Here is a 22,756-nt window from a genome sequence, read left to right as displayed (position 1 = left end):
TGCAGGGCCCCAGGCAGGCGCTGTCTGCAGAAGGTGGGAGTGGCTGTCTCTCTGGAGAGGGGCTGCTGGGGCCCCTTCCCTCAGCTGCTCCCTGAGGCCTTGGTATCCCTGGTGTCTGATCATCTCACCAATGCTCTGCCCCCAGCACACACACATCTTCTGCCCCACTGGGACCTCAAGGTCAAGCCCAAGTTGTTCAAATACAGAAAAGCTACTCAGGGCATGAAATGTTTGTTGCTGCAGCCCTGATGGTGGAGAAAAGTTGGAAACAGCCTGAACGCCCAAGATGGAAGCCGTCTCCTGAACACACCTGGGAAAAGAGCAAGCCTGGAGGGGAAGGAGCTGGGGCGCCAGAGGAGAGGCAAGCCCAGCGCAGTGGGACACCAAGGGTATGACGACAGGGGGCGCTGATGGGCAGTGCCAGGGGCACAGGACCATGGCACACATCACACTTAGAAAGCACACATCGGGGACGGTGGGGGAGGTCAGGTGCGCTGGGCTGTGCGCCTGCAACAGGCATGAGTTTTTGTTCCTCCTTTACTGTGTTTTCTACATTTTCTATAAACAAGCACATACTGCTTCATTATTTAAAGGGCCAGGCACGATGGCTTACACCTGTAATCCCAGCATTTTGGGAAGCCGAGGCGGGCAGGTCACTTGGGGCTAGAAGTTTGAGACCAGCCTGGCCAACGTGACAAAACCCCATCTCTACTAAAAATACAAAAATTAGCCAGGTGTGGTGGCGGGTGCCTGTAGTCCCAGCTACTCAGATGGCTGAGGCACGAAAATCACTTGAACCTGGGAGGCAGAGGTTGCAGTGAGCCAAGATTGCACCATCGCACTCCAGCCTGAGTGATAGTAAGACTCTGTTTCAAAAAAAAAAAAAAAAAAAGTGGGGGTGCTGGCACCACAGTCCCCTGGCCTCTGCCACTCGGTGTCTTGGCCTCTCCTTGGCTCTCAGCCTCTCAGGCACACCCCGGGAAGCCTGGCCCAGCAGATGCAGGAAACAGGTCTATGGCACTGCAAGGGCCTCAGCTCCAGGCCTGGGGTGGGTGTGGTGGAGCCTCTGAGGAGGGAGACGCTGCCTAGTGAAGGGTGGACCTTGTCCAGGGTGAGACCTCTCCACCTACGCAGTCCCTGACTGCTCAGTGGCCTGGCCTCACTTTTTCCACCTGTATACTCACTGGCCCTCCAGGCACTATGGACCCCCTGGATGGGCCCTGGGGGCACCCAGCACCTCCCCCCAGGGCACACAGCAAAGGCCCTGGGGAGGACTGGGAGGATGGGGTTGTTTTTTTGGTTTTTTTTTTTGAGACGGAGTCTCGCTCTGTCGCCCAGGCTGGAGTGCAGTGGTGCCATCTCGGCTCACTGCAAGCTCCGCTTCCCAGGTTCACGCCATTCTCCTGCCTCAGCCTCCCGAGTAGCTGGGACTACAGGCTCCCGCCACCGCGCCCGGCTAATTTTTTGTATTTTTAGTAGAAACAGGGTTTCACTGTGGTCTCGATCTCCTGACCTTGTGATCCGCCCGCCTCGGCCTCCCAAAGTGCTGGGATTACAGGCGTGAGCCACCGCGCCCAGCGAGGATGGGGTTGGTAGCCATCTCTGCAGCATCATTATCTTGCAAAATGCAGCAAGTAAATTCAGATGTGTAAATGGCCTAATTAGAATTTCAAGAAGAGTAAAAATATTTTTAAAAGAGAAAGTTTAACTAAAGGCTTATTTTAAATACTGAAGTTATCACCTGCAAAATGGTCAACCTGGCAAGATGGGCCACAGGGGAGGGGGTGTGGGGCGCCCAGCCCCCATCTTCCCCAGCCTCACACCGTATAGCTGTCCCCACGTCCTCTGCCAGGCAGGTGAGAGAAGTCTTAGGCTCCCCAAATCTGAGCTTTAGGGGGGCACCCCCACAGGAACACTCCTACTGCATTGGACCTGACTCAAAGGATGCCCTCTGCTGTGGGTCAGGCACCCAGCCTGAGCCCAGGGAGGCTTCAATAACAGCCAGAGCCAACTGCAGCCAGAGGAGGCCCAAGGAGGTACCAGAGAGGCAAGCCCAGGGGCCTGGGATGCTCCAGGGAGGAGAGGGATGAGGTGAGAGCTGGGGTAGACACACGGGATGAAATGCACCAAACAGCCACTGCACTGCGGCCTGTGGACAGCTCAGGAGAGTCCCTGGGCATGGCATGGCCAGGGCCCTTGCTGGTGTCCTGGCACTGCAGGCCTCCCCAGGTTGACCCCATAGCACAACCTCACCACCAGCCACGAGTCATCCTGAACAAGGGGCGGCACAGCGGGGGTGGCTGGCCAGCCTACACCAGGCTCTCCAGCTACAAAGATAAGGTCTTCATGCAGCAGCCAGATCGCCGACCACCACCTGCCCACCAGCCCAAGGCTGGGACACAAAGAGGACACACATGAGCCCCTGGTCTGGCAGTGCCTCTGTCAGAGGCATGTGAACCAGAACAACTCCATCTTGAATAGCAGCTGGGTAAAATGAGGCTGACAACTACTGGGATGCCTTCCCAGACAATTAAGGCATTCTAAGTCACAGGATGAGATAGGAAGTCGGCACAAAATACAGGTCATAAAGACCTTGCTGATAAAACAGTTTGCAGTAAATGAGCTGGCGAAAACCCACCAAAACCAAAATGGCCACAAGAGTGACCTCTGGTTGTCCTCACTGCTACACTCCCACCAGCGCCATGACAGTTTACACATGCCATGGCAATGTCAGGAAGTTACTCTGTATAGTCTAAAAAGGGGAGGCATGAATAATCCACTCCTTGTTTAGCATATCATCAAAAAATCACCATAAAAATGGGCAACCAGCAGCCCTCAGAGCTGCTGTCTGTAGAGTAGCCATTCTTTTATTCCTTTACTTTCTTAATAAACTTGCTTTCACTTTGCACTGTGGACTCACCCTGAATTCTTTCTTGCGCGAGGTCTAAGAACCCTCTCTTGGGGTTTGGATCAGGATCCCTTTCCTGTAACAACTCTGCCTCGGGTCACAAGGATATTGGAGCCCATGACGCTCGAGGATGAGGCCAGTCCTCCCAGCAGCCTGGGCAAGGGACACCCTCCTGCTTCCCCATGAAAGGCCACGTGAGCTGACGTCAGGAGAGTCACACCCCTCACCACAGGCTGGCTCAGGGGCTGTGGGCCCCGAGGTCCCAGCAGTGCCCCCAACCTTAGCATACAGCATCGAAAGGCCAGGCACCCACAGAGAGGGCCAGGTGGCTGTGGGGGCCCAGGCCTTATTCTCAGGAAACGGGTCCCAGGCACACCACAACCCTCACAGGGGAGCCGGCCTGCTCCAGCAGTGCCAGCTCACAGGGAGTCCCATACAGGTCCCAGGGAGGAGAAACCACACACACCCCCAGAGAATGACCACACACACCCCCAGAGGCACACATAGGATACCTGGGACGCCTGCCAGCAGACCGACAGCCAGGAGGCCCCCCACCCCGATCTTTACAACACCAGCAACCACAAACTGTAAGACACGAAAGCGTTGGGGCGTTTCCATTTTCTAATGACAGAAGACACTAGTCAAGAAACAGTTCAGGCTGGGTGCGGTGGCTCATGCCTTTAATCCCAGCACTTTGGGAGGCTGAGATGGGAGGATCACCTGAGGTCAGGAGTTCAACACCAGCCTGGCCAACATGGTGAAGCCCCATCTCTATTTAAAAAAAAAAAAAAGATTACAAAAATTAGCCAGGGATGGTGGCCGGCGCCTGTAATCCCAGCTACTCGGGAGGCTGAGGCAGGAGAATTGCTTGAACCTGGGAGGTGAAGGTTGCAGTGAGCTGAGGATGCACCACTGCACCCCAGCCTGGGTGACAGAGGGAGACTCTGTCTCAAAACAAACAAACAAAAAGGAAACAGTTCAGATGCAGCTGTAAAAACAAAGTTAAATCACTGCTGCCCGTTTACATCAGAATAAATACTAGTTGGTGCTATGGGCTGAATGTGTGCCCAAAGTCCATGTGCTGGAAACTTAATTCCCAACACAACAGTGTTGAAGATGGGACCTCTAAGAGATGTTTAGGTCACAAGGGCTCTGCATGTGAATGGATTAATTCCGTTACTGTGGGAGTGGATTTGTCATTTCGGGTGCAGGTTCCTGATAAAAGGATGGGTTCTGCCTCCTTTAGCGCTCTCACGTGTGCTCCTGCCCTTCTGCCACCTCCTGGTCCTGGGGTATGCCACGACAAGAAGGCCCTCGCCAGATGTGGCCCCTCAATCCTGGACTTCCCCGTCTCCAGAATTGTTAGAAATAAGTCCTTGTTTTTCAGGAATTCGCCAGTCTCAGGTATTCTGATACAGCAGCACAAAATGGACTAAGACAGACAGATTAAGTCCTGTGTACAAAACTAAAGTAAAAATACCTTCTAGAAGAAAAGACAGGTGCATGTTTATCTGGCTATATGCTAGGGAGGGTTGACTACACAAGAGTGACGGAATATCTAAAAACGGAGAAAGGCCGGGCGCGATGGCTCACACCTGTAATCCCAGCACTTTGGGAGGCTGAGACGGGTGGATCATGAGGTCAGGAGATTGAGACCATCCTGGCTAACAGGGTGAAACCCTGTCTCTACTAAAAATACAAAAAATTAGCCAGGCGTGGTGGCGGGCGCCTGTAGTCCCAGCTACTCGGGAGGCTGAGGCAGGAGAATGATGTGAACCCAGGAGGCGGAGCTTGCAGTGAGCCGAGATCACACCACTGCACTCCAGCCTGGGCAACAGAGCGAGACTCCGTCTCAAAAAAAAATAATAAAAAATAAAAATTAAAAAATAAAATAAAAATGGGGAAAAATCCAACAGACTTCACCACAAGATGTGAAACATTCTTGACATCAAAAATGATCATAAATGAAAATTAAAAGGGTGAGAAAAATGTACAGCAGGCAAAAAGATGAGTGAAGAATGAATATCTTTTATATATAAGGACTCATACAACAGCTGAGAAACCCATCAAAACCCAAGAGAAAGCCCGGCACGGGGGCCAGGCAGCCACAGGAGACGAAGCCGCAACACCCTGCAGGCACACGGCGGCTGATGGAGGCGGCCAGGCTGGTGCTGATCTCTGACAGGACACCACTGCTGGTCAGCTATGGGAAAGGGCAGGGCATCTGTGTCCCCGCCAGTCCTTCTCACCCAGGCCTGGTCTCAGCGTGCACTACCCCATCACACCCTCCCAGCTCCCCCTCCTAAGGGAGCCCTGCTACTCATCACCATCTTGTAACTCCACAGTTGGCCACTGGTTTCTCTGTCTGTTGTGTTGTTTCTCTGTGTGTCTCCTCCACCTGGCTGGGAGCTCCTCAGGGGCAGGGCTGGGCCTGATGTGCCTGTGATGCCCAGGACTCAGCATGAGGCTGGGTGAGTGGGTGCTGAGTATGGCAACACATGGGTGTTTACATCAGCCCCTGTCCCAGCTGAGCCCTGAGGCTCCCTCTTGCTGTGGGCAGGACCACACCCCAGGGCCCAGCAGAGCAGGCAGCCACAAGCCAGGGCCCAGGTTGCCCAGGCCAGCACCACACCAGCGCCCAGAGCAGACATGACAAATCAATCACCACAGCAGACCGGAATAAACAATCACCACATTCCAGGTGGACAGGACAGGAGATGGGGAAAGGCAGAGAAAGAGGCACAGAGAGGGCCACAGAGAAACACAGAGAAGACCAAGAACTGGAAGGGGGAGGGAAAAGGAGGGACAAGAAAGGAGCAAGCAACAGGAAGGAAAGTGAGCAAGTGTGCCTGGGCAGCCTTGGACCTGCCCAGCCAACCACCCTCCTGTGGGCCTTGTTACCAGGGCTGTCGTTTGGCATCTGGCTGACCTGGCCTCCCTGAAGTGTGGTGGCCTATGAGGAGTTAAGGGCAGTGGGACAGCCCCTCTTGCCACCCTGAGACGCCCCATCCCCTGTGCCACAAGCAACCCAAGTACCCTGCCTGAGCCTCTTTGTCCCAACCCAGAAGACCCTGCATAGCCAAATGTCCTGAGCAGTGACATTCTCGGCCAGACGCTGGTCCTCCCACGTGGTCTATGGCTGTGATCAGAGCACGTTCAGACTATTCAGTTATGGGCTGTCTGCAGCCATTTTCATCCTACAATGGCAGAGCACTGCAACTGTGACAGAGACCATAAGCCTTGCAAAATTGAATTACTTACTCTCTGACCCTTTCAGACAAAGTTTTGTGTGCCTGGCCTCCAGGACTATCCTCTATCCCTGTGGCTCCAGTCTCCCAGGGGCAAGTGAATGGCCTGGCCCAGTAGGCTGTGCCGATACTGGATGCCACTGTGGCTGGCATCCTAGCTAAGGCAAGTGAAGAGCAGACCCAGTGAATATCCAAACCAACATCAACTAGCAACCTAGTCAGCCAGCCCCAAACAGGCTTGTCCCTAAAGCCAGACATCAAACCAGTGGCTGCTGTCCATATTCCGGCCAGTAACAAACTGGCCTGAAGCTGGGAGGCAGGAGGCCCTCACATCCACCCTGTCCAGGCCAGGAGCTGTGCCCACCCAGGGTGAGAAGGACCAGGAGCACACCGGGTCCACGGCCACAGTCCATCCCTGTCACCCCCACCCTCCAGGCCCACCAAAACACTCTGCTGTCCTACATGGGAGAGGATGTCCCCAAGCTAAACCCAGAACACTCACCTGTCTTGAGGGGAGATCAGCATGTCCTGACGCCCACCCTGCGGGCTCTGGCTCCTGCAGGGAAACCAGAAGGCACAAGTGAGGTCAATCCAGCTGGTAAGTCCCTGCTGGATAAAGGTACACGAGCCCAGACCATCCTCTTAGCAGGACCTTGTCAAGCCTGACCTGAAGGTCATCCCATGGTGCTCCCGACTCATAACCACACACTCATGTGTACCTTCTTGTCCCCACGAGTCCAGGACTGCAGTTGACACTGGGCTGCCAGGGTTCCTTGTCAGCATTTCTAATGCTGTTGACCATCCTTCAGGAACGTGATCCTTCAGAGATGTGGACGGATAATGATGTCTTCCCCATCACACACAGCACAGCAGGAGGACTCCCACCCCAGGGTAGCCAGGCTCGGGTCCTGCTGGCCCATGCAGGTGCTCATAACCCCACAAGGCACCTGCTCTACCTCCCTGGAGTCTGCTCCTGCCTTGTAGGCCAGGCCATGTGCCTCTCCCGAGGTTTCCTGAGGCCAACACAGATCCTGGGCCCTCGGAGGCAGGCAGCTGCCCCCAACAGTCACCAGGACAGGGAAGGCTGGGAAGCAGGCAGGTTCCTGGCCCTGGAGCTGAGACCAGGTATGAATGACCATTTGGTCCCAGCCAGGTGTGAATGACCATTTGTCTGGGACGGGGGGACCTGGCACTCAAGCCTGTGGTGCTCAGGCTTATGGGCTGGAGCAGGAGACAAGGGGGTGCCTGTGCTCCCACAGCCTTCAGCCTTCCTCAGGGAAGGACCCTGCGGTTTCCTGTCTTAGCCAATGGCCCGAGGGACACATTCCCTCTCGTTATATCTAGGCCTGGGGATGTTGCCAGAATGTTCATGTCGTAAAAATGAAAAACAAGACACCGCAGACAGACAGGGAAGGGCTGGGCCTCGGACGGGAGGCCGTCTCTGGGGAACATGGGTAATGAGAGCTCTCTCCCCCAGCTCTATGGTGTTTTCTAGACGGTTCTGAGGCTCTGCCCAATAGTCCTTTGTGGTCATGGTCCATTCTGGCGCCCCCACGGTGTGTCTCCCTGTCTCCCAACAGCCTCTTCATCATGGGAAGGGGTCCAAGTGAGGGTGGGCAACAGGCTACGCCTCAGGGTGGGATCATGGGGGGTGGGACATGGGGCCTGAGGCAGGGAAGAACCAGGGACCAAGCCAGGCACATGTGCATATGCATGTGCGTGCATATGAATATGAGTGTGTGTATGCCTGAGAGGGGCAGGCCTGGCTGGGAGCCCACCCACCAGCACTGCGTCCCCAAGAAGAGATGCTGCTCCTACTCCAAGGTCTGAGGCTTAGGAACCAGCTTTTGCTCTGAGTGTGACATTGCTAGGAAACCTCTGCTTTTAGCTTAAGTGTTCACATAGGTTTTGAACCACAGAGAACCATGTGACTTTTTAAAATCAGCCCTGATAAGCACCAGCCTCTCCCGAGGAGTCACCATGTGCCACAGACTCACGACACACTGGCTGCGAGCCATCATCTCATGGACACCACCAGGTGCCTCAGGTTGGCTACACACCCCATTTTACACATGGAGAAACTGGGTCCAGGCCAGACAGTGGCTGGGCCAGGATTTAACTCAGGTCTTCCTGCCCCCAGGGCCTCCCAAAGTCCCCCACCCAGATGGGGAAGTATGGCCAAAGAAGAACACGGCTCTTTCCTCATGGGCCTCCCGCCTCATGGGGTCCAGCCAGGCCAAGAACCTGCAACCATATGGGAGAGCCAATAGGAGACCCTGGAAAGGGGTTCAAGTGAGGCACTGGAGAGGGCTTCCCCAAAGAGATGGGTGGGAGCAGAGAACAGCAGCACCACAGGAGGCTGGATGGTAGGAGCAGCCAGAGCTGCAGGTCTCCTTCCTAAGGGTACACTAGCCACAGCAGCATCGTACAGGCAGGGGCAGAGCAGAGCATCTGTGGCCAACCTAAGGGAGCTCTGGGCAAAGGACAGATAGAGGGATGACAGGCAGGACAGTGATGTGAATGCAGAACTAGTGATGGGATCATATGGAAAGGTGGGGGGTGCTCACCTTGGGGAGCCCCCCGAATACCACTTCAAGGCTGCTCTGCAGGCTCTGAGGTCACCTGCCTGGCCAAGGACCCACTACCAGCCGCTTCAAGGCCAGGGGACGACTACACCCTTTATTGGGCCCTTTCCCCCAGTGAGGATGGCCTGGCATGGGCCCCCCCCCACCAAACTCTCCAGATCCAGTGGCTGGCCACGGGGCTCTGCCAGCCCCTGGCTACACCCCACTGATGCCCTAGGAAGGCCTGTGGTTCCAGCACGGTATCCATGATCCAACCAAAGGGCTGAGAGGTCTCATACTGGGGCATGAGCCTGGCCCGGGCCACATAGCCAGATTAGCAAGCTACAGCCCCTTGGATGGCTGACAGCACGGGGCAGCTCCCATGGGTACACACTGGGCCCAGAACTGGGATGGAGGATGCAGCCCGGGCTGGGTAGGCAGTGAGGAGCCCAGGTGAGCTCATTCTGCACTCCCTGAAATGTGGTCTCATCAGGCCACCCCCTCCCCAAGTCTCCTCACTTCCTGCTCTGTAAGCGGGAGGTGACACTGACTGCAGGTAGCTGAGAACATGCCCTGGTAACAGCCAACGCAGGCAGGTGCGTGGAGTGCCCCGTGGCCACTGGACAGGGAAGGTCCTTGCTGCTCAATGACAATGGTGTCTCCTACAGCAAAACCCAGTGTTCTCCTACGCCTGCTGCCACTCTGGGCACATAGTGAGAACACGCCCACTTCTACTTCGGACATTGAAACACAGCCCACACCTGGGAAGGCCTGGGAGGCCCCTGGGCACACACTTGAAGGATGCTGCACTTTTGGGGCTACATAGGCACAGGGCTAGTCTTTCACTATCCCCACTAAGCCTGTGTGTGGTCACCCACCACCTGGCCTTCAGACCTCCTTCTGCCTGCACTAAACATGTAAGGGGAACCGAGGAGACTTGCTTGGCTCCTCTCCAACTCCAGGCCCTCCACAGGTAGCTTAGAGGCCGAGCTCTGGTCATCCAAGCCAGTAGTCTGGGGAAGGGTCCTGGTCTGCTGCAGGAAGCTGGGTGGAGCCAGTCTTGCCTGCCATGGCGGTCCCAGCTGCCCTCTGGTGGCCACACTCGGCTCCCTATTGCTTTGCAAGAGACGGCAGTCCCTCAATCAGTAGGGGCAGTGGGAAGGGCCTGGGCCTAACTGGTTATGGGGTGGGGTGAAATCTGTGGCTCCAGGCATCCACCAGCTCTGGGTCATCTTCCTGACCTGAAATAGGCCAAGATGTGAAGCCCCTGAGCCAGGAAAGCCTACTAAGGGATCCTTGATACCGTGTCTCCTCAGAGTAACCCAAGACTTCATCTTGGTTTTTTCTGGCTTTTTTTTTTTTTTTTGAGACGGAGTCTCGCTCTGTTGCCCAGGCTGGAGTGCAGTGGCCGGATCTCAGCTCACTGCAAGCTCTGCCTCCCGGGTTCACGCCATTCTCCTGCCTCAGCCTCCTGAGTAGCTGGGACTACAGGTGCCCGCCACCGCTCCTGGCTAATTTTTGTATTTTTTTAGTAGGGACGGGGTTTCACGTGTTAGCCAGGATGGTCTCGATCTCCTGACCTCGTGATCCACCCGTCTCGGCCTCCCAAAGTGCCGGGATTACAGGCTTGAGCCACCGCGCCCGGACTTTTCTGGCTTTTTTTTTTTTTTTTTTTTTTGAGACGAAGTCTCGCCCTGTCACCCAGGCTGGAGTGCGATGGTACAATCTTGGCTCACTGCAACCTCTGCCTCCCGGGTTCAGGCAATCCTCCTGCCTCAGTCTCCCCAGCAGCTGGGATTACAGGCGTGTGCCACCAGGCCCAGCTAATTTTTTTGTATTTTTAGTAGAAACCGGGTTTCACCATATTGGCCAGGCTGGTCTCAGACTCCCGACCTCATGTGATCTGTCTGCCTGCCTTGGCCTCCCAAAGTGTTGGGATTATAGGCGTGAGCCACCGTGACCAGTCCATCCTGGTTTTTTTGGTTTTGCTTTGTTTTTGTTTTTGTTTTTATTTTGAGACAGAGTCTCGCTCTATCACCCAGGCTGGAGAAGAGTGGTGTGATCTTGGCTCACTGTAACCCTCACCTCCCTGGTTCAAGCAATTCTGCATCAGCCTCCCAAGTAGCTGGGACTACAGGCACATGCCACCATGCCCGGCTAATTTTTGTATTTTTAGTAGAGACAGGGTTTTGCCATGTTGGCCAGGCTCGTGTCTAACTCTTGATCTCAGGTGATCCGCCTGCCTTGGCCTCCCAAAGTGTTGGGATTACAGGCGTGAGCCACCACGACCGGCCTCATCCTGGTCTTAATTGAAGCTAGTGGCAAAAGAACAGACACCTCCCCACGACTAAGCCACCATCAGGGAAGTCCCCAGGACCCCCAGGGCCCACCTGGTGCTCTACAGTGCTGTCCCTAGACTCCCACCCTCCATTCCTGGCCCCATCTACAGAGTGGGCCCTGACTCCCTATCCCAATTCAACCCTGTCACTCCCTCTGCCAGGGCCAGGTGGGGAACACGACAGATGGGCTAGACAGAGGGTGGTGCCTGGCATCCATGCGCAGAGCTCCCTGCTCCTCCCAGAGACTGGGGATCCTGCTGCTCCTGCTCCTCCTGTACTCACTCCGGACAGCCTCACGCTCCCCCAGGCCAGACTCCTGGGGTGACAGTGAACTCACCCTGAATCCCTAGTAGCACAAACAGGAGGAGGGGTGCTACCCTACCCTCACAGAGCCACAGAGATGCAGAGGGCCCCTGGGGCTGGGAGGACACTGCAGGGCCACCTCTGGAAGGGGTGCCAGAGCAAACACGGGAGCCAAGCAGCCCAGATGTGGTGGGTGGGGAGGCTCAAATTTAGCAGGACTGAGGGTCAGACCTTGTTCTCCCAGGAGGGACCTTGATCAGGAGGTTCTTGTGTTTATGCAGAAAAGTCTGACAGGGCAGCTCAGCCAAGAGCTGGGCAGGGGCTGGCTTGGCTGTGCTCAACTACCCTCTCAGCTGGGACTTGAGTCCCTTAGCGAATGTTCTGTGCCCAGTCCTCTCTGCTGGGCCCTGGTGGACCCCAGAATGGGGGTAGGGTGGGGTCAGGAGACAGTTGGGAGCAGACATTGTGGATAGGATGGGGCAAGACTGGGGGAAATGCCTTCCCAGACACGCTGTGGTTCACACTGTGGCCTGACCTAAGGCCTGGATCACCTGCTCAGGAACTGACTGGCCACTGGCATGGCACACTGGGCAAGAGAGCGCTGACTGGCCCCTGCATTCAGCACCATCTCAACTCCAATACAGTGAGTACAAGACAGGTAACACCCGCCCTGTTTGGACCAAATCTCTAACCACAGCCTGGATCCCAGAGCAAAGGCAGATAAGGCAGTAGTAAGGAAGTAGTAAGAAGTAAAGGCAGCTACCCCAGAGAAGCTAAGGTCAGGAGAGGTGGAGGCTCCCACTGCACCCCGCTGGCCCATACCATAGAGGAGGCTTCCCCCACAGCAGCGTGGGTACCCACCTGAGGTTATTAGACGGCAGCATTAAGAGCCTACTTTAAAAAACACCCACAGGGCACCTTTATTTTCCTTATTTCTAAATATGCCTGGGTGTAGGGAAAGGGAGCTGAAGTCCTTTGGTTCCATTTTAAGTATGCTACGTTACACATAGCTAACAAACGGTGAAATTTTATAAGCAGCCAATATTTAATTATTTAAAAATTAAAATAGGCTGGAGATCTCACGCCATCTGCCCAGGGCGACTCCCCAGCAAACCGAGCAGAGGCTCCCTCAGAGTGCAGAAGACATGCTCTGCACGGGCCCCGAGGGGGCGCAGGGCGACGTGGGGAGGGAGACCCAGGCCGGGAATCCAGGTGGCGTGCCCTCGCTCACCCCCGAGGCGGCAGGAGCAGCGCGGCGCGGGGATATCCCTCCGAGCCGTCGGTGCCCCTGCGCTTCCCGGCGGCGCGCTGCCCCAGGAAAGTTCCCGGCCTGCCGCCCCTCGGGCCGTTGGAAAGTTTCCGTGGCCGCAGGGCCCCGGCAGCTAGGCGCCAAGCGTCGCGCGGGGCGGACACGGCTGCGGGGTCGGGCCACGCTCAGCTGGAGAGCTCGATGCAAGGCGCCCGGCCGGGTCGAGTAGGGCTCGGAGACCGCGCACAAAGGGACCCGCCCCCTCCCCCGGCCCGAGGTCTCCGGCGCCGCAGAGCGCACGGACAAGACGCGGGTGGGGCGGAGATTGGCTCCGAAGCCCGGCCCAGACCCTCGCCCTAATCTCGACTCCGGGCACAAGACCCAGTCCGGACCGCTGCCCGGAACGCGTCCCAGATCTGCAGCCCCGCCCCCAGTCCCGGCTCAGACCCGCGGCCCCAGCCCCAGGTCCCGCACCCCGCCCACTGGCTCAAGCTTACCTGGAGCGCAGCGTGGGTGGCTGCGCAGCGTGGGCGGCTCCGCAGCGCGGCCCCAGACCCCAGAAGGGCGTCCCCGGGTCCCTCGGCGCGCGGGGTGCGGCGTTCCCAGGGCGGGGCGCGGCGCGGGTCGCCGTCCACTGGGCCGCAACTCGGGCCGGTGCGGGGGCCGCCCCCTCCCTCCGGACCCAGCAAGCAACCCGAGACCCCGGGCCAGCCCTCTCGCCCTCACGCGGCCCGTGTGCAAAGCGGACCGGGCCGGCGACGCGGAACTCCGCCCCGCCCCATCTGACCGCAAATTTCCCCATTGGTCGAGAGACCCGGCGCGGCACGGCAACCGGCGCCGATTGGACGGGTGCGTGGAGATGACGGCTTTCCATTGGGCCTTCGGGATGTCAGTCCCGGCGGCTGACCGGCCCCCTCGCGGAGGGGCCGAGGCCGCGGCACCTGCCCGAACCTCTGCGGTGGTAGTGGCCGGGAAAGCGGGGCAGCTTCCTCCCAGCCGAGTTACGAGAACATCCCCCGACCATCCAGCCCCGAGCAGGGACTGGTAGGGCCGTCGCCCCTTCCCCGGATTCCGGCCGCGTAGCCTCCATTACCACCCCCAATTCACAGGTATCCTTCTTCAGCGCCTGCTACTCGCTGTGCGCTGCGCGGTGCACGCCGCGCCTTCCTGTGGACATCGAATTGTATTCCTCACGCAAACCGCGAGGGAGAGTTCTGCCACTATCCCATTTTATAGTTGGGAAACAGCCTCAGAGAGGTTCTGACTTGCTTGAACACAGTCGTCTGACCCTGGGGCCTGGGGACTCTCTCACCCTCACCGCCCCTGGGCCCCCGGAGCGGGGCGGCGGTGGAGGTAGGCTGCCGTATTTCCGAGAGCAGGAAGGGACCCCTTCTGTAAACCAGGGGCTCACCTCCCCCACCAGGCCTGGATGTGGAGACCTCTTAGGCTTGTCCCACCTTTCAGGTCCCCCATGGGGCCGCCTTTATTACCTCCTCCTGGCATCCTCACAGCCCCACAGCTCTCCGTCTGGGGAAGTGGAGTTGTGCGTTTATGCCCCCGTACTGCTGTCCCATTTTCTCCACCTTACCTGGAGTCAGAAAGAAACGCGGCTTCGCTGCCTGTTGAGATTGGCATGGTTGCATTTCCTCTCCAGATTGAGAGTACCTGACATGAGTGGGAGCATGACTCTCCGCCAGCTCCGCGTAACCTTGTGGTGTGGGGGGAACCAGCAGGAATGCTGCTCAGTGGGCTTTTCTAGGGGGAGGTCCTGAGATGACTTCTTGGCCAGTGACCCTGGCTCATGCATGCTGTCAGCCTTTCCTGCCCTGGATGCACCTGGACATGACCAGTTCCTCAGCTCATTGCATTCCCCAAGGCCACCTGGGGAAGCAAACTGCCCACAACCATGCTCATGGGTGGTGGAGGGGTGTGACCAGACACTCTTGTCTTTTCCACCCATATTGGGAGTCCCGTGTGTTCACCCAATCATTCCTTGGCCAGGACAAAGAAAATGAAATGGCCCAAGGCAAGGACTCACTGCTGGAGCCACCGCTGGGTCCATCTGTGTGCTGGCAGCATGGTGAATCGATCTCAGCTACCTTTCAGAGCCAGGCAGCTACTATCAATCGATTGGAGCTGGCACTTCATGTGCCAATTGGCCTCCTGGCATAGGGTTGTTGCTTGCTGCTCTGGGAGGGCAGAATGAAATATCTGTCCCTAGAATAGGGGCCCTCACAAGCCAGGTAGCTGTCATCCTGTGGAGCAGCACCATGGTGACATTCTGGCTCAGGTGCTGTGTAGCTGAGGGGTCGTTTCCTCCATTTAGGAGTAGACGTAATGAGTCCAGCTGTCCCCAGCCATCTCTCCAAGGCCATTGGACCCTGGTTCTGCTGGAGCCCCTCTTCTCACAGTGACCTCATAGTCCTGTACCACCCCCTCCCCAGACTTGCAAGGACTGGACAGACCTCTGTTGAAAGAGCACAAAAGAGACAACCATACACCAACATCTGTGCAAGTGAGACTACCTCTCCCCTCTTCACCACCCCTACCACCCATAGAGTTGCAGAGACCTGTCTGCCCTTGGCAGGCAGGATCACTAGCTGAGGTCAGAGGATGTGGGGGCAGCACCAATTCAAACAGGACTAAGGACTGCTGTCCAGCAGTTGGCCCATTAGGCTGCAGCTAGAAACACAGCAGGGGAGGCTGGGTGCAGTGGCTCATGCCTGTAATCCCAGCACTTTGGGAGGCTAAGGCAGGCGAATCACCAGAGGTCAGGAGTTTGAGACCAGCCTGGCCAACATAGCAAAACCCCATCTCTATTAAAAGAATACAAAAAAAGGTAGTTGGGCATGGTGGTAGACACCCATAGTCCCAGCTACTTGGGAGGCTGAGGCAGAGATCGCTTGAACCTGGGAGGCGGAGGTTGCAGTGAGCTGAGACTGAACCACTGCACTGCAACCTAGAAGACAGAGCAAGACTCCATCTCAAAAAAAAAAAAAAAAGAAAGAAAGAAAGAAAAACACAGCAAGGGAGACCACAGGGACCAGTAGCCCAGTGTCCTCCCTCTCTCATCCTGTCACCTAGCTCCATAGGGACAGCTATGGGGCCCACAGGGAAAGCCACAGAGAGAAAATGCTTTCAGCTGGGTGTCAAGAAGAACTTTTCAACAGTTGGAGCTGTTGAAACCAAAAGAGTGGCCACAGGAGGTAGTGAGCTTCCTATCTAAGTTTATGTGCAATTAGAGGTTGGATGCCAGTGAGCCTGTTGCAGCCCCAAGCTCCCAGGGCTTAGGTGCCCACTCTAGACCCATCTCATCTGCTGTCACCTGTTTCCTGGCATCATATGTCATCCAGACTGGAGTGTCAGTGGTAACAAAGAACATCAGAGTGTCTTCTCTGGTCCTGTCTAGCTGGGAAAAGTATGGCTGGGGGTGGGGTTGGCCCAAGGCCACAAGCTATGACAGAACAGGATGCAAACCACCATCTGACATGTTACTGCATCTCTCTTTGTGCGCAAAGGGAAACCTTGGTCAACTCTTGTCCAGCTTTGAGGTGCATGGTCTGGTGCTTTGGGGCAGCCCACTCTGCAGCTGCTGCCATGAACCCCAGGGCAGAGTCCATCACCCCCAAGCCTCAGATCCCACTTGTCCACCATCACCACCTCTTGGCCCTACAGATTGCATAGATTTGGCTGCTTAGAGGGAAATCACTGGTACCAGCCCTACACGATCCCACTGCTGGATGGTGGGAGAGACAACTATGTCTGGCTAGGTCTGCGGCCCACTGGCCATGAGTCCCTGGACATCTGGAGTCCTTGGTTTACTTGTTATAAAAGGTTCTGTTGGATTCCAGGAGAAACACAGATAAGACAGCAAAAGTGTGGAGCACAACGGGCCTGCATGTAGGTCCAGGTTAGACTCTTGCCTTTGCTGATTACCAGCCAGGTTCTTCCCATCCCTGAGCCCCAGTTTTCTGCAGGGCATCAGGGCACCTAGGTCTTCAACGCAGGTTGAAGCCTCTCGTGCTTGCCACCTTTTTTGACTTCAACTGAATGACATAACTCCTCCAAGTCTCAGTGTTTACATGTTTACATCTATAAAGTGGGGTGAAAGAACTGCTGACCCAGACATTGGGTTTAGAGTGCTTTACACATTATCATTATCCCTAATGTCCTTGTCATCCATGTCATAGTTTTTTGAGTGCTCACTCTTTGAGGCAGGGCACGGGCCTCTGGGCTTTGACTCTCCACCTTTCTGCCACATAGGCCCAGGCACAGCCCAGAGGCCACTGGAGCAGGGGTCCCAGCTCATGCCTCTGTCCTGTTGGGAGGGCCCCAGTCAGTGTCCACCTGCTCGCCTTGCACAAGTCAAGCTGGGCCAGCCCCTCGTCACTGGGGCCTGGACCTGGATGTGAGCTCAGAGGCTACAGTGTAGGGGTGAAAGTAGGGGAGGGGATGGGTGTGCAAGGTATAGTACTCAAATGCCTAGTCCAGGGTCTGGGGTCCATACTGGGAATGGCAGGGACATCAAGGAGGAAAGAGCCGACCTGGAGGCCATAAAGTGAAGGAAAGGATGGCCAGGAGGAGGATGGCCAGGTCTAGAGGCGGAGTTGAGTGGACAGGATGGGAAGACCAAGTCGCAGTCTGAGGGGGCCGTTCTGGAAGTGAGCATTCCTGTAGCTCTTTCGAGAGAGGCTGCAGGGTAGGCAGGTGACAGATGGTGTCCATGAGGGCATGAGCTGAGGAGCGGCTGCAACCTTCCAGGGCGTCCCCGCAGGCAGGGAGTCGCGGAGTACCCGAAGGCCGCGGGATCGGGAAGCGCTCAGACGCCTGCGCAGCCCCAAGCCATGGCGCAGCCTCGGGGGCGGGGCGCCAGGAGACTGCAGCCTCCGAGCGACAGCGCGCGCAGCCAACGGGACTCCGGCATGCGGCGCGCCGCCCCGCCCCTCGCTGCGCGGCCCAATGGTGAAGGCGCCGGCTTCGGGCCGGGCGGGGACTGGGCTGGCTGCGGTGGCGCGCGGGCGCGGCACCCGGAAGTCGGCGGCGGCGGCGGAGGCGGTGAGTGCGCGGCTCCGGGGCTGGCCGACTCCTCTGGTTGCCTGGCCGGCCTGGGCTCGGGGGCACCGGGCTCTGGGTGCGCGGACCGGGCTAGGCTGCTTGAAGGTGGGTGGGCTGGCCGCACCGCCTTGCCCTGCCTCAGTTTCCCCTTTCTGAGGTATGGTATAGAATCAGGCGGCTGGGTCAGGGGTTACCACGTCGATCCTGCCGACGAAAATGCCCCGCGCCTTACTGGAAGGCGTTTTTGATACTCCCCGCTGACACGGGATGCGAGGGACACTGGCAGGTGGGAACCAGACTCGCTGCGGGGAGGCTGAGACTGACAGGGCCGGGAGCTGCGTGGTCCCTGCAGGGTGGGTGGGCTGCGCGGCCTTGGCAGCATCAGGGACAGCTCTGGAGCCCAGTCATTCTGTCCCCTACCTGCGGCCTGCTGCGGGCCAGCAGGGTGACAGCTAATGTGGGTGTGAGTAGTTAGTAAGTGCTGGGTCATCCCTGCGCCTGAATGCGGCCTTCCTGGGGAGGTTTGGGTAGTTACATCCCCCACCCCCACCTCCAGGGCATCAGAGGTAGGGGCTGGCAGGGCTGCACTCAGGGCAGTCCTTGCCCCACCGCAGCCTGGGCTTTGCCCGTTTTCCTCTAGGGAAGTGGGCACAGAGAGGGCTGTTTGCTGAGACCCCCCACCTTCCCTGCCCCCAGCACCTCTTCTGTGCTCCCTTGGCTTCCTGCTGGGCCACAAGCTTTAGAGTGAACCTTCTGCCCTTGGACAAGTCCCTGGGCCTCAGGCCCCCTTCCTCTTCAGGAATGTCACATGCCCTGTCCTGGCCAGGGCTGTCTGCACTGGCCAGGCCTATTGTGTGGCTCCAGACCTGCTAACCACTGTTTTGCTGCCACTCTGGGGGCAGAGCCCTCTTCCATGAGGCAGATGTGACAGCAGCTGTAAGGGGTAGCTGAGTAGCTCTTTGGAAGGCTTTCTCACGCTAGCTCATTTGCCTTTGGGCAGCCTTTTGGGGCAAGCATTCTTTGATCCAGTCCTGCTCCCACAAGGAAAACTCAGGCTAAGGGGACAGATGGTGTTCCCAAGGTCATTCAGATCCAGGGCCCGCTCCCAGTGCCTCTACTACTCCTGGGCCACTCTCCTAGGAGTTTTCCTGCATCTGTGTCCTGTTGGGTGGGTTGGGGGCAGCTGGAGAGGGTGACCATGTTGTTCGATGGACACAGCAGAGCCTCTGTTCCCGCAGGATCCTACTGCTCTGGTGGTCCAGGGTGGGGTGCCCTGGTGCCCCCACCCTCTTGGGCCCCTACACAGCTTTGTGTTACTTGCATGTCCCCAGACTGCAGGCCCCTCAGACCAAGCGCCTGCCTGCTGTGATGTGTGGTGGCCATAGCCCTTCCCTGAGCTGAGATGACCAGCTGTCAGCTCTGCCTGGGCTGCCAGCCCTTTGTGCTTCCTTGGTCTTCACTTGTGGGCTGTCATTCTGATTACGTTTTGCAGTGTGTGTAATCACACGTAGTGTCTTGGGAACTTGATCCTGTGCCTGGCTTCTGCACCAGATGGTGAACTTGGAGGGCACCCTGGTGCCCACCTAAGCGTGCTGCTTCTGAAAACACCCACAGATATATGAGGGACTTCTCAGGGACCCCAGAAGGGGTCTGGAGAGAAACAGCCCAGGACAGGGAGGCTGGGAAGACTTCTCGAAGTAGGGCCATGCTTGTCATTGACACTCCAGATGCATGAGAAGCAGGGCCCATCCTTTGGTGATATGTCAGTCAGCACATGGCAGCAGCATGGCAGAGCCTGGCCTTTGTTGGCCCCTACCATAGGGTTTGGGCTATCTTGAAAACAAGCCTATCCCTACCATAAGGATGGGCTCTGTGAAAACAAGGTCACCCGAGAAGGACTGAGCTGCCTTTTGAGGTTATCACTGCAGCTTTTTCCCCTTTTTCTCTCAATTTCCTTTTTAGATTGCAAAAATAGTTTATGCATGCTTAAAAATAAAAAAGGCCGGCCTCCTTCTCCCAGCGGCTGCTCCCCTGGTGCGCTTGCTGACATTTGAGGGTGCATCCATCAAGATCTTCAGTGCCACGCTAACTTGAAGTGCTTGCCTTCACCCTCTTTGCAGGCGTGGTAGGAGTGCCCCCTTTTTGTTTTCACTAACCACTCAGGCCGCAGGGGCCGCTGCGAGGCTGGCCTGTTCCTGGCTTGTGAGGAAGCTGAGTGTTCCTCCCAGGAGGGCCTGAGGATGGGGCCACCCTGTGTCCAGAGCCTTCTGTCTGCTCACGATGCCTCTTGTTTGTGTTGCTCCTTGGAACTGGGAAGAGACAGTGATCCTCTGGTGTGAGGCTGAAGTAATGCCCCGGAAGCATTGTGAAGATCTGAGGAGAGAGTACCACTGTAGAAAATGTGTTGTGATAGGCTGGGCTTGGTGGCTCACGCCTGTAATCCCAGTACTTCGGGAGGCCGAGGTGGGCAGACTACGAGGCCAGGAGATCAAGACCATCCTGGCTAACACGGTGAAACCCCGTCTCTACTAAAAATACAAAAAAATTAGCCGGGCATGGTGGCTGTTGCCTATAGTCCCAGCTACTCGGGAGGCTGAGGCAGGAGAATGGCGCAAACCCAGGAGGTGGAGCTTGCAGTGAGCTGAGATCGTGCCACTGCACTCCAGCCTGGGCAACAGAGCAAGACTCCATCTCAAAAAAAAAGAAGAAAAGAAAATGTGTCATGATAAAATGCCATTTAGGCCCGGTGCAGTGGCTCACGCTTGTAATCCCAGCACTTTGGGAGGCCAAGGCGGGTGGATCACCTGAGGTCAGGAGTTTGAGACCAGCCTGGACAACATGGTGAAACCCTGTCTCTACTAAAAAAAAATACAAAAGTTTGCTGGGCGTGGTGGCGTGCACCTGTAATCCCAATGACTCAGCAGGCTGAGGCAGGAGAATCGCTTGAACCCAGGAGGTGGAGGTTGCAGTGAGCCGAGATCGCACCATTGCACTCCAGCCTAGGCGACAAGAGCAAAACTCCATCTCAAAAAAATAAAAAATAAAAAAATGCCATTTAATAGCCAGAGAGTGTAGATTGGTGAGGTGTTGCTGAGGAGATAGGAGGGCAGCAGGGCATTGCAGTGGCCTTGCAATCCAGAAGGTTTCCCGACGTTAGGACTTTCTCTGCCCAGGCCCCGGGAACAGCGACACTGTGTTCTTATGTGTGTTTACCGCCTCTGCTGGCAGCCACCAGGAGCCCATGTCACATGTCTGTGTCTGCCTTGTCCTTTGAAAAGAGCAGCTCAAGCTTTCAAGCTCCGCCCCTGGGGGCTGCCACAGCTGATGGGGTGGGGATTACAAGGGCTGGGGATTGGGCGCCCGGCTGCTCAGCCCTGCTGCACCAGCCCTTGTGGGCATTGAGGCTATTAAACGGGGGCAGCAGACTGTAGGACTCAGTTGCCCTCTGTTCAGGGACTCACCACGTGTAGCCCCAATAGGAGCCCGACTTGACAGCTACCCTCCCAAGTGTCTAGGTCCCCTTGTCGCTGTGGTTCTAATAACTTTCTGTTCCCTCGTGTGCACCCCTGCCTCTGTCACCACTGCTTTCTGCTTAGCACACCTCCCCTCTGCCCACGTGCTATGTTTGCCTTTTTGGTTGCCAAAGGGAAGTGGTTCCACCAAGAGCGTGTGTCCCATCCCCTATGGCCCCCAGGGTCTCCAGGTGTGGCGTTGCCGTGACAGCCCAGCTGCACCCCGTCCTGTGCAGAGCTGTCTTGCACTGGGGCTGATTGGGTCTTCTCTTGCTTTCCATGAACAAGTGACACTTGGGTTCTTGCCTTTCCTTCCCTCACTTCCCTGCCCATAGAAATGTCCCAGTCCCAGCAGGGAAGGATGGCAGGATCTGTGCACTTTCATTTTTTTTTCTTTTTGAGATGGCGTCTTGCTTTGTCACCTCAGAAGGCTGAGGCAGGAGAATCGCTTGAACCATGGAGGGAGAGGTTGCAGTGAACTGAGATCATGCCACTGCAACCTCTGCCTCCCGGGTTCAAGTGATCCTCCTGCCTCAGCCTCCTGAGTAGCTGGGATTACAGGTGTGCATCACCATGCCCAGCTAATTTTTGTGTTTTTAGTAGAGACAGGGTTTTACCATGTTGGCCAGGCTGGTCTTGAACTCCTGACCTCAGGTGACCCACCCGCCTCGGCCTCCCAAAGTGTTGGAATTACAGGCGTGAGCCACTGCGCCTGGCCAGTGCACTTTCTTTTGAGGGTGGACATTACTGTTCCCCACCGGGAAGCATGCCTACTAGGTGTGCACGCTTTCAGTGCCTGGTGTGACAGATTGTACAAAGTGAACCCAGCCACACAACTACCATCCATATCACACATGAAACCACCGCCAGCACCCGGACATCTCCATCGTGTCCCCCAGTGGCTGCCTAGACCGGGTGGCCCTGCCCTGCCTTCTGTCTCCATGGGCAGATGTTGCTTATCTCTGGCCTCTGCATGGAAGACCAAGCAGAGTGTTATCTTCTGGCTGGGACCTCCCTGCTGCCTCGGGAACGGGGGCTTGTTCCTGTTCATCGCCGTGGAAGGGCACAGGCTGGCTTCCTTTCCAGGTTATGGGCTTTCTTACTGTGTCACTTTGTGGACTTGGGCACCTGCAGAGTGCCTGGCATGGTGAGCAGGGGTTGGGGCATAGCGTGATCTAGGCAGGGTTTGGAAGGTTCTTTGAATAGCCAAGAGGGACAGTCTGAAGAGTGCCCTCCAGACACCCAAGAATGCGTTGAAGCTAAGGTGACTACTGCAGCCTCAGAGGCCTGGTGACACATGCAGGGCCTCAAGGGGCCCATGTGACTAGGAGTTCAGGGTGTGGCTGAGGTGAGCCAGACTGGATGGCCAGCGGCCACCTGAGGATGATTGACTGTGTGTTTGGGAAGCATGGGTCGTCCCCACCTCACAGCATTCACACAGGCAGACAGCGGGCAGATCCAAGAGCTTCACCAAGGCCGGGCGCAGTGGCTCACACCTATAATCCCAGCATTTTGGGAGGCCGAGGCAGGGGATCATGAGGTCAGGAGTTCAAGACCATCCTGACCAACGTGATGAAA

General features: G+C 56.8%; 3 protein-coding genes across 17 annotated transcripts in view; 2 read left to right on the top strand and 1 right to left on the bottom strand.

Moving 5' to 3' along the window:
- The window catches only part of ARVCF (ARVCF delta catenin family member), a 54,650-nt gene extending 41,472 nt beyond the window's left edge, over nt 1-13,178 (bottom strand). For all 4 annotated transcript variants that reach the window (XM_050746057.1, XM_050746058.1, XM_050746055.1 and 1 more), the window contains exons 1-2: nt 13,109-13,178; nt 6,659-6,712 (exon numbers count right to left, since the gene is read on the bottom strand). The gene's annotated coding sequence lies outside the window, so the exon portion shown is untranslated. The remainder of the gene's footprint in view (nt 1-6,658; nt 6,713-13,108) is intronic.
- Nucleotides 1-22,756, top strand: part of RANBP1 (RAN binding protein 1) — a 290,326-nt gene that overhangs the window by 163,686 nt on the left and 103,884 nt on the right. The window lies entirely within an intron of this gene.
- Nucleotides 17,591-22,756, top strand: part of TANGO2 (transport and golgi organization 2 homolog) — a 46,125-nt gene continuing 40,959 nt past the window's right edge. For 2 of the 6 annotated variants that reach the window (XM_050746264.1, XM_050746268.1), the window contains exon 1: nt 17,591-17,666. The gene's annotated coding sequence lies outside the window, so the exon portion shown is untranslated. Of the gene's footprint in view, nt 17,772-22,756 lie in introns of all 6 variants that reach the window. The other 4 variants (XM_050746265.1, XM_050746262.1, XM_050746260.1 and 1 more) reach the window with 3 other exon arrangements.

Source organism: Macaca thibetana, chromosome 10, assembly GCF_024542745.1.
Source record: "Macaca thibetana thibetana isolate TM-01 chromosome 10, ASM2454274v1, whole genome shotgun sequence".
In the NCBI taxonomy this organism is placed as follows: Eukaryota; Metazoa; Chordata; class Mammalia; order Primates; family Cercopithecidae; genus Macaca; species Macaca thibetana.
The sequence above is the reverse complement of the archived record's forward strand: the minus strand, read 5'-3'. Positions and strand labels throughout refer to the sequence as shown.